At 41.2% G+C, this 15288-nt stretch overlaps 1 protein-coding gene across 6 annotated transcripts in view; it reads left to right on the forward strand.

The window, feature by feature from the left end:
• Positions 1 to 686: 686 nt before the first annotated feature.
• ADARB1 (adenosine deaminase RNA specific B1) overlaps positions 687 to 15288 on the forward strand; it is a 74336-nt gene continuing 59734 nt past the window's right edge. For 2 of the 6 annotated variants that reach the window (XM_070732362.1, XM_070732363.1), the window contains exon 1: positions 1046 to 1174. The gene's annotated coding sequence lies outside the window, so the exon portion shown is untranslated. Of the gene's footprint in view, positions 982 to 1045; positions 1175 to 15288 lie in introns of those variants that run through there. The other 4 variants (XM_070732354.1, XM_070732355.1, XM_070732358.1 and 1 more) reach the window with 4 other exon arrangements.

The raw sequence follows: 15288 nt of genomic DNA on the forward strand, positions 1-15288 counted from the left end.
ATCCGCTTAGAAAAAAGATCCCTTTATCGGCGTGCCAGAACCACAGCTATAAATTTGGTGCAGAGAGAGGAACAAAATGAGTGTCTGTTTCACGAACGGGAACTCAAAAACGCTCCCCTTACTTTGCAGTCTGCGGCAATGAACCCAGCCCGCGTTTCAGGAGCCAAGAGCGGCAACGGTGAGCCTAAAGAAGCCTTCGGAGGCTTCCCTGTAGCAGCAAGAAGAGCCCCAACAAGGCAATACCCGTTGCCGAGCCTGCCCCACGGCATGGGGCCAATTCAGCTTCCTGAACATGGAGGCTCCTTCTCTTTCCTAGGCAGCTCCAGGCTTTTCCTACCGAGAGGAGAGAAGGACAGACCTTCGTTTTCACCCGGGCGCTTCAGCGTTAAGAGTCCCTGCGAAGCAAGCGACCGTCTTCGCCTTGAAGAGGATGTGTTGCTATCCACGCCCCAGGAAGAAAGGCGCCACCTCGAGCTGTCTGGACCAGACGAGAACAAGAGGGGAGGGGGGAGGGAGGTGACAACAACATCCCGCCTCACCATTCCCGATTGGCAGCTCCGCGCTCGAACTGGAAAGCAGGAAAAGAGGGAAGGGGGGGGGGGTGTCAGCCGCGGAGGCTCCAGCGCGCATGCGCACCCAAGAGGGGCTGGCTCGGGCTTCCTTCCTCTTGGCTCCTCCCCCTTTCCAGCCTCAGTGGTGGCGAGTCTTTCCCCTCAGCGCAAAAAGCAGTCCGTGGCCGGAGGGGGAGGGAAAGAGCGGAGTGGCTCGAGCGCAAGCTGTTGCCTTGCGAGGATCCGCCACCAGTCTCGCGAAGGGAGTCGAGCGCGCGCCCGGCCGCCCCCTCTCCCGCCCGGGACTGAGCGACCCATCGGCTGCAGGGCAAGGGTGGGTGGCTGCGCCGTGCAGAGGTGACGGAGAAGGGGCGGCGCGTTGCTCCGACAGCGTTGTCGACGAGGTTCATTGTCGCCGGGGCTGAGCGAGGTAAGCGAGCCTGCTTCTGTTCTTCCCGCTGCTCCTTCATCCATTGCCCCGGGGGGCGGGGGGCTTTCCGTCCCTGCGGAGGGCATCCTTCTCCTTCCCCAGAAGAGCCTAGGCATCGTGAAGGGGAGCCGGGCGACAGGTGCAAGCAGAGAGAGGAACCGTCGTACCGCGCCTGCTGCTGCTGCTGTCCAAGGTCTGTGCTATGTGGTCGCCCCTTCCCGGCTCGCCTTTTCCGAGGGCTTGTAGAGGGGAAGGGCGAGGGGGCGCAGAATGTCTTCCCTCTCCTAGGCTTGGCCGGCCCCGGTCGTTCCTCCACGCACTCGCACGGACTGCACTGCAGCTCCCCATGGCAACAACCTCAGGGGACAAGTCGAGTCCGGAGGGCACCTACTGCATTTAGACCCGGCGCCTGGAGATGCCAAGTTTAACCTTGCCCAAGTCCTCGTGGAAAAAACGTAATTTGGTTCAAAGTAGGAAGCTGGCTCTGCAGACTGTCCTCCTGTCGGGTGTGTTGGGAGTTTGGGATTTACCTATACAGTACTGTATATCCCAAACTCTACCGAATGGCTATGCAATCTGTATCATTAATTAAATTAAATAAATAAATTAAATTAATAAATAAATAAATTAAAATAGCACCCTCCTATCTGCGGTATTTAACAGTGGTACAGGCCATATTGTCATTTAAAGATGTGACGTGTTAATGAGGCCTATGGGCCAGCCTGGGACACACTGAGAAGGAAAAACTGGAGCTACCTCTGCATGTGGAGGATGGGAAAGATCATTGTGAGCTCTAGCCATTATTTATACAGAGGGATGTTTCTGCTTTGTAAAGCACTGCCATTCTGTTTATAAGGTTGTCAGAAGATAGCGGCTTTCTTATATTTCATTTCTATGTGTCCATGTGGATATAGTGTAGAGGTGGCAACAATGGTTTATCAATGGCTTAGGAAAGAAATTAAATAAAACTTTATGCCATATGCTAGTTGTTAAGAGCTTCAATACTCTGTTTTTGCCATAGTGGGCTCCTGAAATGATTTTATTAATAAAATTTATCCTGATCTTATCATATTCTTTCCTTCCTGAGAATCTAACAAAATAACTAAGACAGTTGACCAACTGATCATTTATATTGCCTTTTGTACATCTGTTGTTATTTTCCCAGTAACATAGATATCGTAATTTTTACTTACTGTTTCCTATTCTTACATGTGTAAATTTATTTTTGCTTTTAGAGACTGGACAGTAACAGCTCAGCTACCTTGCAAATACTGAACAATTGTTTAAAACTAGTTATCGATTTATTTATAAGTAAACATTTTCACTGATACAGTGAAATATCAGATTACGGTAATTATCAGAATGTCTTGTGATACTCTTAGAAGGGTTTGGACAATAATATTTGGACAATAATTGAAATGAGAACTTTTCTAGTTCTTTTTTACAGGAAACAAGTAAAGCATAAATTGTGAACCAAAATTCATGTATTTTTTTTAGAGATTCTCATTAGTTGCTTCAAGAAAAAAAGGCAATACATTTTACATCTTTGAACTTGATTGGGCAACTTGATTTACAACATTTCTTTTAATTTGTTTTGAGAAATAACAGAATAGCAGGAAGCTTAGCGATAGCAAGAATTGAAACCAAGGAATAGGAAGCAGGAATTATAGAATACCTGTATAGAATAGCAGGAATTATATATTTTAATAACTGTGAAAAATAAGAGATAAAGAGCTTGTAGTTGTAATGTGGAAATTAGTATAAATGTCAGGCTTATTGAAAGTATATCTCCATATTTCCTAATAGCTGGTTTTTAAACAATAGTAAAATGCTATACATAATAATAGAGTGGAAGAATAGAATATTAGAGCGTAGATTCAAACTGTGCTTCTCATTTACCTGTGTACAAGGTTTGCATGCATAATATATCAGGTTTACTCTTCATTATTTCTCATTCTACTGCTCATGGAGAGAAATCTACCTCAAACCTTGTGGAATTGCTGCCAATCAAAAACAGACAGTATAGATGAGCCAGTGTAAGGCAGCTCCTTATGTTCTAGTAATTAGTTTTCCTAAGAATCTAAAATTATTTCAAAACAGTTCAAGATGTGTCAATGCTTAAAATTCTACAGAAATGTCAAGATTTGCTCTGTAACATCAGTAAAGTTTAGTAAAATTAAACATCTCACCAAGAGATGAATATGAATGTGAAATTAAAAACATTCAGGCTATCATTTGTGTTTAATTTTGTTTGTATTTTCCTTTACATTTATTTCTGCACAATAGTTGCATTATAAAATAATTTTATCTAATATTGTTTTGAATCAACATGCAAATTAATATTCTATACATATTATTAATTAAACATTTACCGATTATATTTATGAGCATAATATAATATATCTTCCAAAAATCTTAATCAGAAACAGATCTCTTTAATTCTAATTTTTCATACCATTTAAGCTTATAATATAACTATTTACCTAGTAAGCATAAACATTTTGTATTGTTTTGTACTGAGTTGTTATAATATTTTATTTTTAGCAATATATCACTGAAATATTTTATTTAATAGAAAATGCTTTCATTATAATAAAAGTAATAATTCACAGTTGTAGGCTTCATTCTGAACCTTTGTGGAAGTGAAAAGTAATTTGATAAAAATGAGTGCCATGAGCAATTTCAAGGAGTACAATAAATAGTAATCTCTATCATTTGTAAATTTTTGAGGATACTATCTTATGTTATATATTCATTGTTTGTGGCCAATAGGTGTGATAATATTAATGATGGCTAGATGGATGATTGGATAGATAAATAATATGATTAATATATCAATTATATACACACATTAATATTAATCAAAATAATAAATACATATAAAATGCCAGAAAATTAAAGCTATTATGTATTAACAATATTAACAAGTAATACTGTGAGTAAAAGTCAACATTATGGTCTTAGAACTGCCTTTGCATAATGTTATTTTAAAATATGTTCTGGAGGATTAGGAAGCAGACTGAGTAGTGTAGTGTGGACTCTAATGCAGAGTTAATTGGTCCCTTTGCCATTTTGTGAAGAGGAACCATTTCCATTTATAGGAACACAATACTTTGTTTCATCTATTATGTGTCATATAAAATATGTAACCTTCTAATTGCTAAATGCAAACAAAGCTTTTTTACAGTAAGAAACTCATCAACCTCAGCCAGCAGCCATCTAATTTTGAAGTCACTTGGCTGACCTTATAAAAATTTTGGGAAAGGAAAAAAAGCATAACTTTGAATTGTATAGAATAAAATGTATTGTATAACATATTGTTAAAAGCTGTACACTTACAGTAGCTATCAATATATTCAGGAGGAATAATTTGAAATCTTACAAGTTTCCAAAGAAGAAAGTTTGTTTCTATAAATAAGTTGCTATTTTATCATGTGATTTAGGTGAAATATACTTAATTATAATTTGCCCTATTTGGCACCAACAGTGAAACCTAAAAGATATTGCATCCTGAGATGGTAACCTGATAGGTAATCCATTAATTTAGCATTAAATTATATAAAGTACAGAATTGTATCCTGTCTTCTTTCTTTATTCTGCTAGTGGAAACAGCATAATTTTATTAAATAAATATTTTTCCAACTTTGATATTGGAAAAATATGGAGTAATAGATGTAAAAATATTTACATTTTAAATAATGAGACCCACTTCTCTTCTAAATACTAAATACTGTATTGTATAGTACTGGCAGAAGTACAGTGATACCTTGTCTTACAAACTTAATTGGTTCCGGGACAAGGTTCTTAAGGTGAAAAGTTTGTAAGACGAAACAATGTTTCCCATAGGAATCAATGGAAAAGCCCAAAATTCACCCCTTTTGTCAGCCAAAGCGCCCGTTTTGGCGCTGCTGGGATTCCCCTGAGGTTCCCTTCCATAGGAAACCCCACCTCTGGACTTCTGTGTTTTTGCGATGCTGCAGGGGAATCCCACTAGGCATCGCAAAAACAAGTGCTTCACTGTTAATGGAAGTCCGGAGGTGGAGTTTCCCATGGAGAGGAGCCTCAGGGGAATCCCAGCAGCGCAAAAACGGGTGCTTCGCCGGCAACGGAAGTCCAGAGGCGGGTCATCCCAGCGGCGGTGGTGGGTTTGTAAGGTGAAAATAGTTTGTAAGAAGAGGCAAAAAAATCTTAAACCCCGGGTTTGTATCTCGAAAAGTTTGTATGACGAGGCATTTGTAAGATGAGGTATCACTGTACAGTGGTACCTCGAGATACGAGTTTAATTCGTTCCGGACCTGGGCTCTTAAGTCGAGCAGCTCTTATCTCGAACGACTTTTCCCCATAGGAATTAATGTAAATAATTTTAATTGGTTCCAGCCCTCAAAAAACTCACAAAGTTAGTCTAAATTATGCAGAAAGACATGTTTTTAATGAAGAAATGTACATGTACATATAAATGAATAATGAAGTTTCTTTCACTTAACTTGTAAACTTTCTTAAACTTTTAAATTTACATATGTTCAACTTCTCTGCCACCCAATCCTGTAGGACAGAGGTCCCCAACCCTTTTTGCACCAGGGACCGGCTTTAAGCGATCAAGAGAGGAATGGGTGAATGAATGGACGGAGGGTGGGAAGGAAGGAAGGAAAGAGGGAAGGGACAAGAACAGAGGAAGGAAGCAAGGAAACTTATGAAAGGGGAGAGTAAGAGAGGAATGAGTGAAGGGAGGGAGGGAAGAAGGTGGGAAGGAGAAAGAAAAGAAGAAATAGAGGAAGGGAAGGTAAAAGAGAGAAAGAAAAAGAGCAAGAAAGAAAGAAAGAAAGAAAGAAAGAAAGGGGGAAGGGACAGGAACAGAGGAAAGAAGCAAGGAAACTTATGAAAGGGGAGAGTAAGAGAGGAATGAGTGAAGGGAGGGAGGGAGGGAAGAAGGTGGGAAGGAGAAAGAAAAGAAGAAATAGAGGAAGGGAAGGTAAAAGAGAGAAAGAAAAAGAGCAAGAAAGAAAGCTGCAAGCACCCCCCCCCCCGAGCCCCCCAGGCCGGCTGCAACCTTTTAAAACACGCGCGCCGCTTCGCAGCTGTCTCCTGAAGCCGAACGCGGAAGTTAGCGTTTGGCTTCAGGAGACAGCTCCTTGGCGCTTGTATCTCGAATTTGGGCTTGTAAGTAGAACAAAAATATCTCTCCCCTCCCAGCTCTTATCTCGAGTTGCTCTTAAGTAGAGCAGCTCTTATGTCGGGGTTCCACTGTATATGCAAAAACATACTGTATTTTGAATTATATAAAATTCATTTATTTCTACATGGGATTCTCCACATCAACACATATTTTAGCATTGCTTCTAATAGATGAAAATTCTGAGTATAGCTTATATGTGGGTTGATACAGATTTTACAGACACAAAATGAGTGTGCAGTTAGGTACATGCAGGCACTGCGCATTGTAATTATGCAGTAACCATTTATAATGGCCATAATCTAGGAAAATGCCACCACTTTGTAAACAAACAGACCTTTCTGTTTACAATAAATTCCAGTTTTAGAAAATAATTGCATGCAAATAATGAAATAGCAGCGTAATATCTGCTTGGAACCTTTTGAGTACCCATTGAAAAAAACAAAGAGAAAGAATGCTTTTTTTGAACTATTCAATTCATGATATAGAGTTTGCATCTGTTGTCAGTAATTGAGAGATGTATAAACTCTTGATGGGAAGTAGTAAATATAGAGTATGTTCACAATAAATTGCTATCCAACAGCAGCATATTTCTTATTAAATCCAGCCTGCAATGAATATTAAAACTAATATCCATTTACTCATTTTTGTAGTTTTCTAACAGATCTTATGGACATGTTTTAGCAAGGGTGTCTCTGCTGGCTCCATGCCCGGAGGAGGAGGACAGCGAAGAGGAGGGGGCTGAACAGTCGGACGGGGGAGAGGAAAATCAGGAATGGGATGAAGGAGAACAGCATGAGAGCCCTGGGGGGGAGGCTCTCCCCAGCCAGTAGCTTGGAGTCATTAGGTGATGACGCACAAGCTGTCATTGACATGCGACAGAGACGGTCAGATCAAAGAAAGGAGCAATTAAAGAAGTATTATTAACACTGAATTAGGAACAGCTGGGTTTGGGTGTGGTCCTCCTTAGCAGGGTTTAAAAGGCAGGCAAGCCCTTGAAGCCATGTGGAGTGTTATCAGTTTGGAGTTGCGTTATCCTGTCTTGTTTCTCGGCGTCTCTGTTCCTGGCTTGTGGCCCAGCAGCTTTGGAAGACCCGTGGGAGGTGTAGGTCTGCTATCTACAGCCTTGGCTTGGCAGCAAGAATTCTGTATTGCTGCATGGACTTTTGCCTTCGTGGATATATCTGAAGATACAGCATTTTCCTGTTTGTAAGGACATTTTCTGTTACCTGTGTTTTTCTTGAATTTTATAAAACTGCCTTTGCCTTTTACCAGTGTGTCTGGATTCTCTTTTTGGGTTGGTATTGGCTTCTGGAGTGACCCAGACAGAACACATTACTAATAAAATCAATCTTTACCTCCAAATAGAGGTTGATAGAGTCAAAGGGATAGAGCAGGGCTGTCAAACCCCTGACCCGTGGGCCGGATGTGTCATGCGCTGGCCATGCCTACACCCAGTTTAACAAAGGGGAAAAAGTCCTGATATGTCATGTGACACCGCCATGATGACATGAGTTTGACACGCCTGGGAGATAGCATAGGACGTTTTACTGGCAAGATCAGTTATATCTTCTGCTATCTATATCCTGCTTCCTGATTTTATCTGTACTTAGCTAGGATCTTAACATTACCTTTGTGTGTGTGTGTGCATCTTTATTTCTAGAATTCATTTCTCACTTTACTATGATTTCTTTCAGGGAGATATGTATGTTCAGAGAATAGTACAAGGTTTCAGTCTGTTATCAAAGTGTATTTGATGATGATACTTAAAAATAAAATTAGGTATCCTCACAAACAGTAATGATGTGGTCCTTTGACCTGTGTTTGATACAGTTATGTGATTGATGAGATGCCGGAAAGCTGAAACTGCACCCCAGCAAGACAGGGGCATTGTAGCGAATGATTTTTTCCCCAGGATAAAAAGAAATGTATGCACATATTACACCTGTAAGATTACATGTGTATACAGTAGTCTAAGGATGGCGAACCTTTTTTTCCTTGGGTGCCAAAAGAACATGTGCGCATGCTATGGTGCATGCGTGAGTTCCCACATCCATATTTCAATGTCTGGGGAGGGCAAAAACAGCTTCCTCTGCCCCCCCGAGACCCTCTGGAGGCTGGAAATGGCCTGTTTCCCAACTTCTGGTGGGCCCAGGAGGCTTGTGTTTTGCTCTCCCTAGGCTCCAAATGCTTCCCTGGAGCCCTCATCCCCTAGAGGCTCTGTGGAAGCTAAAAACATCCTCCCAGAGCCTCTGTGTGAGCCAAAAATCAGCTAGCCGGCATATACATGCATGTTGGAGCTGAGCTAGGGCAACAGCTTGCATGCCAGCAGATATGGCTCTGCGTGCCACTTGTGGCAACCGTGCCATAAGTTCGCCATCAGTGCAGTAGTCTATTAAGAAGTGACTTTTCTAGCTCCACCTGATTTACCTTTAACGGTTATTACTTTCCATAGTTTTTGTAGTAGTAACTAGAGAAGGGTCGCTCGTCTTCGCCGCTACAAGTGCTCCCTCCAAGGCTATTGTGGGTGCGGGTGTGTCCGGCACGCGCACATGCATCTGACAGTGTGAGATTAGGCTTCTGTGCATGTGCAGCAAGCAAAATCTTGTGTAAGGAAGTGCACGAGAGTGAGATTTTGGCAATTTTTACCAATATTTTTGTTCCCACGTGTGTGCAGAAGTAACAAAATCAGCAAAAATTGCAAAAATCTAGCTTGCGTGAGTGTCTTCATGTGAGATTTTGCTTGCTGTGCATGCACAGAAGCCAAATCGCATGCAGAGGCACATGTGCATGTGTTGGGGATGTGCAGCTGCATGCTCATCCCGGAATTTTGTACCAGGATGGAGCACGTGACCACACTGGTTGCTGCCCACCACCTTAAGATTTGAAAGCCAATTTGGTTTAGTGGTTAAATCATCAGACTACAAACCAGGACGCTGTGAATTCTAGACCTGCTTTGGAAAAGTCACTCTCTCTCAACCTTGGAAGCAGGCAACGTCAAACTACTTCTGAAGTCTTGCCAGGAAAACTGCAAGGATGTGTTCAAACAGTTGCCAGGAATCCACACTGACTTGAAGAAACCAACAAAACAAAACAAATTTATAAAAGTGCCTTAAGATTGCAAGGATCTTTCTATGTTTCTGCCTTTGAGATTAGGGCAGAAATTGCAGCTCATGCAGAAAGTTGTGGTTTATCATTTGGAGAGGGCAACTTAATGGTGAATTTATTACAGTTATTTTAAAGAAGCTGACCTTGCTGCCAGTTTGCCACTGAGCCAAGTTTAAGATGCTGTTATTGACAAATAAAAATCTATAGTACTTAAGGTTGGGAAAATTGATAGATTTCCTTCTCTGTCATATATTAGTGTGGTCTAATGTGGGGTCTAATATGTTAGTGGGGTTTAATATAAAAAGACTCATAATAATAGAAACAATACCATTATATTCAAATATTAATTGCATAATGCAGGAATCAGTCTAACCTTCAATTCAAATCAATGACTCTGTTTTTGATATGCAAGGGCAAGGCTGCAGTAAATATTATTTTAGCACAGGTCTTTTTTTTAATGAAAACCATTTTTATCAGAGCTCAATTCTTCACCAGATTGGCAGGATTGATAACAATTCCTCAGCAGATCTTTACTGTCATAAAATTATTGGATTGTGGCACTTCTGTGCCTTTCAACCTTTGACAATCATTCTGTTGTATAACATTTTTTTAAAATATTCAGTTCTGCTGGTACTCGTATAGATCAAGATATTAATGCAAGGGAATCTATGCTGGGATGTGGTTCTATTTATTCAGTGACTTTTACAATAACCTTCAGCTCATTTTCTTCCAAGGACAAGTCATCTAAAAGGGCATAGACAACAACAGTAGTTTGTTGTTATGTAAAACATAGGAGGAGGATTTCACCTTGTATACATTAAAGAACTGTCAGCTCTACGAAAAGCCTCTTCTTTATAATGCTCGCTTTAGCATTTTATTCTCAGTCCATTTCTCATATAATATTTTCATGGGTGTTCAGAAAGGAAATAGTTTGTTTAATACATGTGGAATATGTATAATCTTGATTAACACAAGTAATATTTAGTGTAGAACTCTCTCTGGAAATTATCATGATGAGAACCTGTACTTCAACATTTAGTACTGGGTTTGAATACCAAAAATCTCTTTAAGTTTATATGGAATAAAGCTCTGTTTTGATCCTTTTATCTTTTCTCCCACATATTTAATGCCTTGAAAGTGTTTCTACATTTCAAAATACAGTATAGATATTGAGAAACCAACTGAAAATTAATAAATTTCATTTTAATTTCAATTCAGAATCAGTACTAGTATATAGCATTACAGAATTGGAAGGAACCATGGAGCTCTTCCACTCTAAGCCCCTGCTTAAGCATGATTCCAGACAATTTCCCCCCACTTTCTTCTTTAAAGGTCTCCAATGATGGAACACTCACAACTTCTAGAGGCAAGCAGTTCCACTGATTAACTGTTCTCACTGACAGGAAATTTCTCCTTAATTCTAGGTTGGATGTCTCTTTGATAAGCTTGTCCTGCTCTCAGATGCTTTGGATAATAAATTAACCCTACTCTGCTACAATCCCTCATTTGACATGACATTAAATATACTCAAATTTCAATTGGAAAAGTCTACAGCCAAGGCAAAAGTGGTAAATCTATGTTTTTGAAATCTTGACGAAAGGCATGTCTTCATGCTTCCCACAGTTGGAAGGTGGCAGGAAATGCTATAACTCAATTAAGGAACATTTGCATGATCTTACTCTCCCAACAATTCTTTGGCAGGTATAATGTAATGTAATGAAAAAGCATTAGACCAATTGTTTATTGTTGATTATTTTACTGTTTCCCAACATCTCTTCCAGAAGTGCCATCCTAATTACCGTAGTAAAACAAAATTTGAATTATGTGATTTCTTGAAGGGTAATACAGACTCCTTCCATTTATTTAGTGACTGAATTTCACATATTTCAAACAATAGTCATAGGTTTAAAGCCACAGGGTTTACCCTAGAAGTTTATGGATACAGTAAATTTTAGCCTTTTTATTAGCTGTAGAAACTTGAAATATTTGAGACTCAAACTGCATTTTAAATTAAACTGTTAAAGTACACAGAAAAATTGCAGAATACTTTTACAATGTCTTTCCCACAATATCAGGAATGCTTCTTTCACATCATGAACATGTTTATTTAGATGTTGCCTTGCTACATTTCTCTTTCCATTGCACAGTAAATTACAAAATACAAATGTCATCTGTTTGTAAACCCTACCACCAGTCTTGATGTACTTCCCTCCCCCACATTTTATTTGTTTCCTAAAGCCTAGGAAGTATAGAAGAATATACAGTATTTGGAGAGCAGCCTACTAGTGTATGATTAACAACAATTACCGAAGTAATAAAATATAAATAACATGATGATTTTCTAGTTTTTCTTAAAACCAGGCTGACAAGTAAAGCCCTACGCTCAAATGAATGTTTCATAGGCTTTCATATTCTGTGAATGGATGCATATTCTAGTTCTCTTATCCCATCTTAGCCAAAAAAATCCTTTTTCCTTACTTCATTGAGTACAGTAAGTAGGTTAGTATAGTTTGTAGTAGATATTAGTGAAATACAAAATCCATAGCAATTAACACGTTGAAGTACATATGTCTAAATTGAAGGAAATAAATGAAATTCTAGGTTTGTTTACTAAGAATCATACTTCTCAATAAAAATATATGTGATGTTAGTAATTTAGGAGTAAGCTACATTGGTCTAATGGAAATGGAAAATAACCATTACTGGGTACATAATGTAATGAAAAAGCATTAGACCAATTGTTTATTGTTGATTATTTTACTGTTTCCCAACATCTCTTCCAGAAGTGCCATCTTAATTACCGTAGTAAAACAAAATTTGAATTATGTGATTTCTTGAAGGGTAATACAGACTCCTTCTATTTATTTAATGACTGAATTTATAACACCACTTAACAAAGTGATTTATAGCTGTTTTTCATACTTAAACAGTTACAGCATCCCTATGGTCACATGATCAGAATTCAGATACTTATGATGATTGCAGTGTCCTGAGATCACGATCACCTTTTGTGACCTTTTGACAAAGTCAGTTGGGTAGCCAGATTCACTTAACCATGTTACTAACTTAACAATAACAATGATTCACTTAGCATCTGTAACAATAAAGGTCGCAAAATGGGGCAAAACCCATTTAACAACTATCTTACTTAGCAGTGGAAATTTTGGACTCAGTCGTGGTTGTAAATTGAGTCATTTTGAGGAATATTTAGTGCAATGTGTTGCATCAGAGTAGTTGGTATAAAATTCTCTATATAGCAGTGTATTCAGGGGTGGGCTGCTGCCTGGACTGGGGGTGGGGGGGACACACAATGGAGTAGCGAAAATGGAGCTCCACCCCAGAGCACCCAATTGCACTGAAAGATGTTGAAACAAAATGCAGGGTGTCCTGCATTTGGTAGCCCTTCACTGAGTGTATTTAAATGTGGGTTACTGAGGGAGGATATTCTAATCTAAGAAATCAGGAATTAGCAAGATGCTCTGCCTGAATCTGAAATATTTTATTTTGATTATTTTTGTACTTTTCATTTTTGCTCTGTTGTATTTTTCCTTTTAATAAGCTGGATTATTGGAGAGAGGCGGTATATAAATCAAATCAATCAATCAATCAATCAATCAATCAATCAGTCAATTTTAGTTGTAAGCTGTCCAGAATAATTTTGAAGTCAAGTGACTTATAAATAAAATCAAATAAATAATAAATTAAGAGATTCCTCAATTCTACTTGTTTAATTAAAGCAAGGTTCGACAAACCCAGGCGCCTGGTTGCCAGTGGCGCCTAGAAAATGTTGTCTGGCGCCTAGAAAATGTTGCCTGCTGTACTGTATGTGTATACAGCAGTGTTTTTCAACCGGTGTGCCGCGAGGTGGCTCCTGCAAGTGGGAGCTCCAGGGCTGAGGCTTCAGCCCTGGAGCTCCCACTTGCAGAAGCCGCCCCCCGGCTATTGCCCGCCGCCGCTACCCGCACACCCCAAAATACCCCCCTGCGTGCCCTTTTCCATGGGCGCGCAGTTCCCATTCCCCTGCCTGCCTGGGGGGGGGCGGGGGCGGGGAGGCGCCGGCAGTAGAAGGCGCTGCCCCCGCCCGCCCGATCCGCTCCCTCTCCTCCTCTTCCGCTGAAAGAAACGCGCGGAAGCTGCCTGCTTGAGCCTGGCGTTGCTCCACCCCGCTTCTTCCTGCTTGTCATCCTCCGTTGCCAGGAAAGCCGGGTTTGTTTTCCGTGAAAGCAGTGCGCCTTTTAACACGCTGCTTTCCTGCACCAGCGACGTTTGGCTGCCGGGGGGGCGGGGAGGAGAAAATCCTCCCCCCCCCCAGGAGCAGCAAAAGCCTAAGCGGCGGGGTGCACCGTTTGCCGTCCGGCTCAGTCGCAGAGGCTTTTGCTGCTTGTGGAGGGGGGGGGGTTTTGGCGGTGCCGATGCCAAATGCTTTCCCTCCGTGGTGGGGGGTGCAGGGCAGGCGCAGTCAGCCCCAGGAGACAAAGATGGAATGAGAGAAAGGAAAGAGAGAGAAAGGGAGGGAGAGAAAGAAAAAGTGAGAGATAGAAAGGATAGAGAGAAAGGGAATGAGAGAAAGGAAAGAGAGAGAAAGAGAGGGGGAGAAGGAAAGAGTGAGAGATAGAAAGGATAGAGAGAAAGAGGGAATGGAAAGAGAGAGAAAGGGAGGGAGAGAAGGAAAGAGTGAGAGATAGAAAGGATAGAGAGAAAGAGGGAATGAGAGAAAGGAAAGAGAGAGAGAGAGAGAAAATAAGAGAGAGAGCAACAGAGAGAGAAAGAACAAGAGAGAGAAAGCATGAGAGAGAGAAAGAACAAGAGAGAGAGACAGAAAATAAGAGAACAAGAGAGAGAAAAAGATAGCAAGAGAGAGAGAAAGCAAGACAGATAGGGAGAGGAAAGGAGAGTGAGAGAAATGAGAACAAAAAGGGGAGAAAAAAGGAGAAATGATAAAATGATTGAGGCAGAGAATGAGAGGAGAGAGAAACAAAAGAGAGAGAGAGAGAGGTGATTCTTGAAGCATATGGTAAAAAGCATCCAAATAATAAGAAACCCCCCCCCCAGCCCACACCTGTTTTTGAAAAGGATAAAAGAGAAAAAAAACCCAGCCCTCAACTGGTTTTGGAAATGGTTGGAGTGTGTATACATACACACACATAAGGGGGGGAGAGAGACAGGGATGGAATAAGAGGAGAAGTGAGAGGGAGAAGGAATGAGGGAAAAAGGGAGGAAGAGAGAGAAATGAGAAACATGAGAGAGAAAAGGGGGAAAGACAGGAGAAGTACCCATAAATGAGACAGTGGTATAAATTTCAGGAGGGATGATTGATGATTGACTGTATTTATAAGGGGATGTTACATGGGATTGTATATATGAGGGGGTTATTTATGTATGTATGTATGTATGTATGTATGTATGTATGTATGTATGTATGTATGTATTTATTATTTATTTATTTATTTATTTATTTATTTATTAGATTTGTGTCATTTTGGTTGGTGGTGTGCCCCAGGATTTTGTAAATATAAAAAGTGTGCCGCGGCTCAAAAAAGGTTGAAAATCACTGGTATACAGTATATTTTTCCCGCCTTGTGTTTACGCCCAGAAATGGTACATCTTGGCTTCCGTAGCTCCGCCCATCAACCTCGGAGCGAGCTGCTTTCCCAGCGTCCCCTGCGCTTGCGTGCGTCTCTCCCTCCCCCCCTTGCCTCCATTCCGCCTCCTACTCGAACCCCTTCACTCCCCCCCACCGCACACAGACGCTCCGATCTTGGCCGCTCACCCGCCTTCGGAGAGAAGCGGAAGCCCCTCCCCTCCCGGCGTGAGGTTTTGTTCATTCCTCCTCCGGCCGCGTGTGCGGTGACTTCCGACCAGTAACCCCTCCTCCCCCCTCCCCCCCTCACCCGCGTCCCCGGCCCGGTCTCCCTTTCCTTCTTCTCTGTTTCGGTTTCTGACTAACGGTCTCCCCTCGGATCCCGACGGGAGTACAGCAGAGCCGGCTCGGCGGAGCCAGGCCTGCGCCGGGGGGGAGGGGGTGAAAG

This window comes from Erythrolamprus reginae, chromosome 1 (genome assembly GCF_031021105.1).
Source record: "Erythrolamprus reginae isolate rEryReg1 chromosome 1, rEryReg1.hap1, whole genome shotgun sequence".
Lineage (NCBI taxonomy): Eukaryota > Metazoa > Chordata > Lepidosauria > Squamata > Dipsadidae > Erythrolamprus > Erythrolamprus reginae.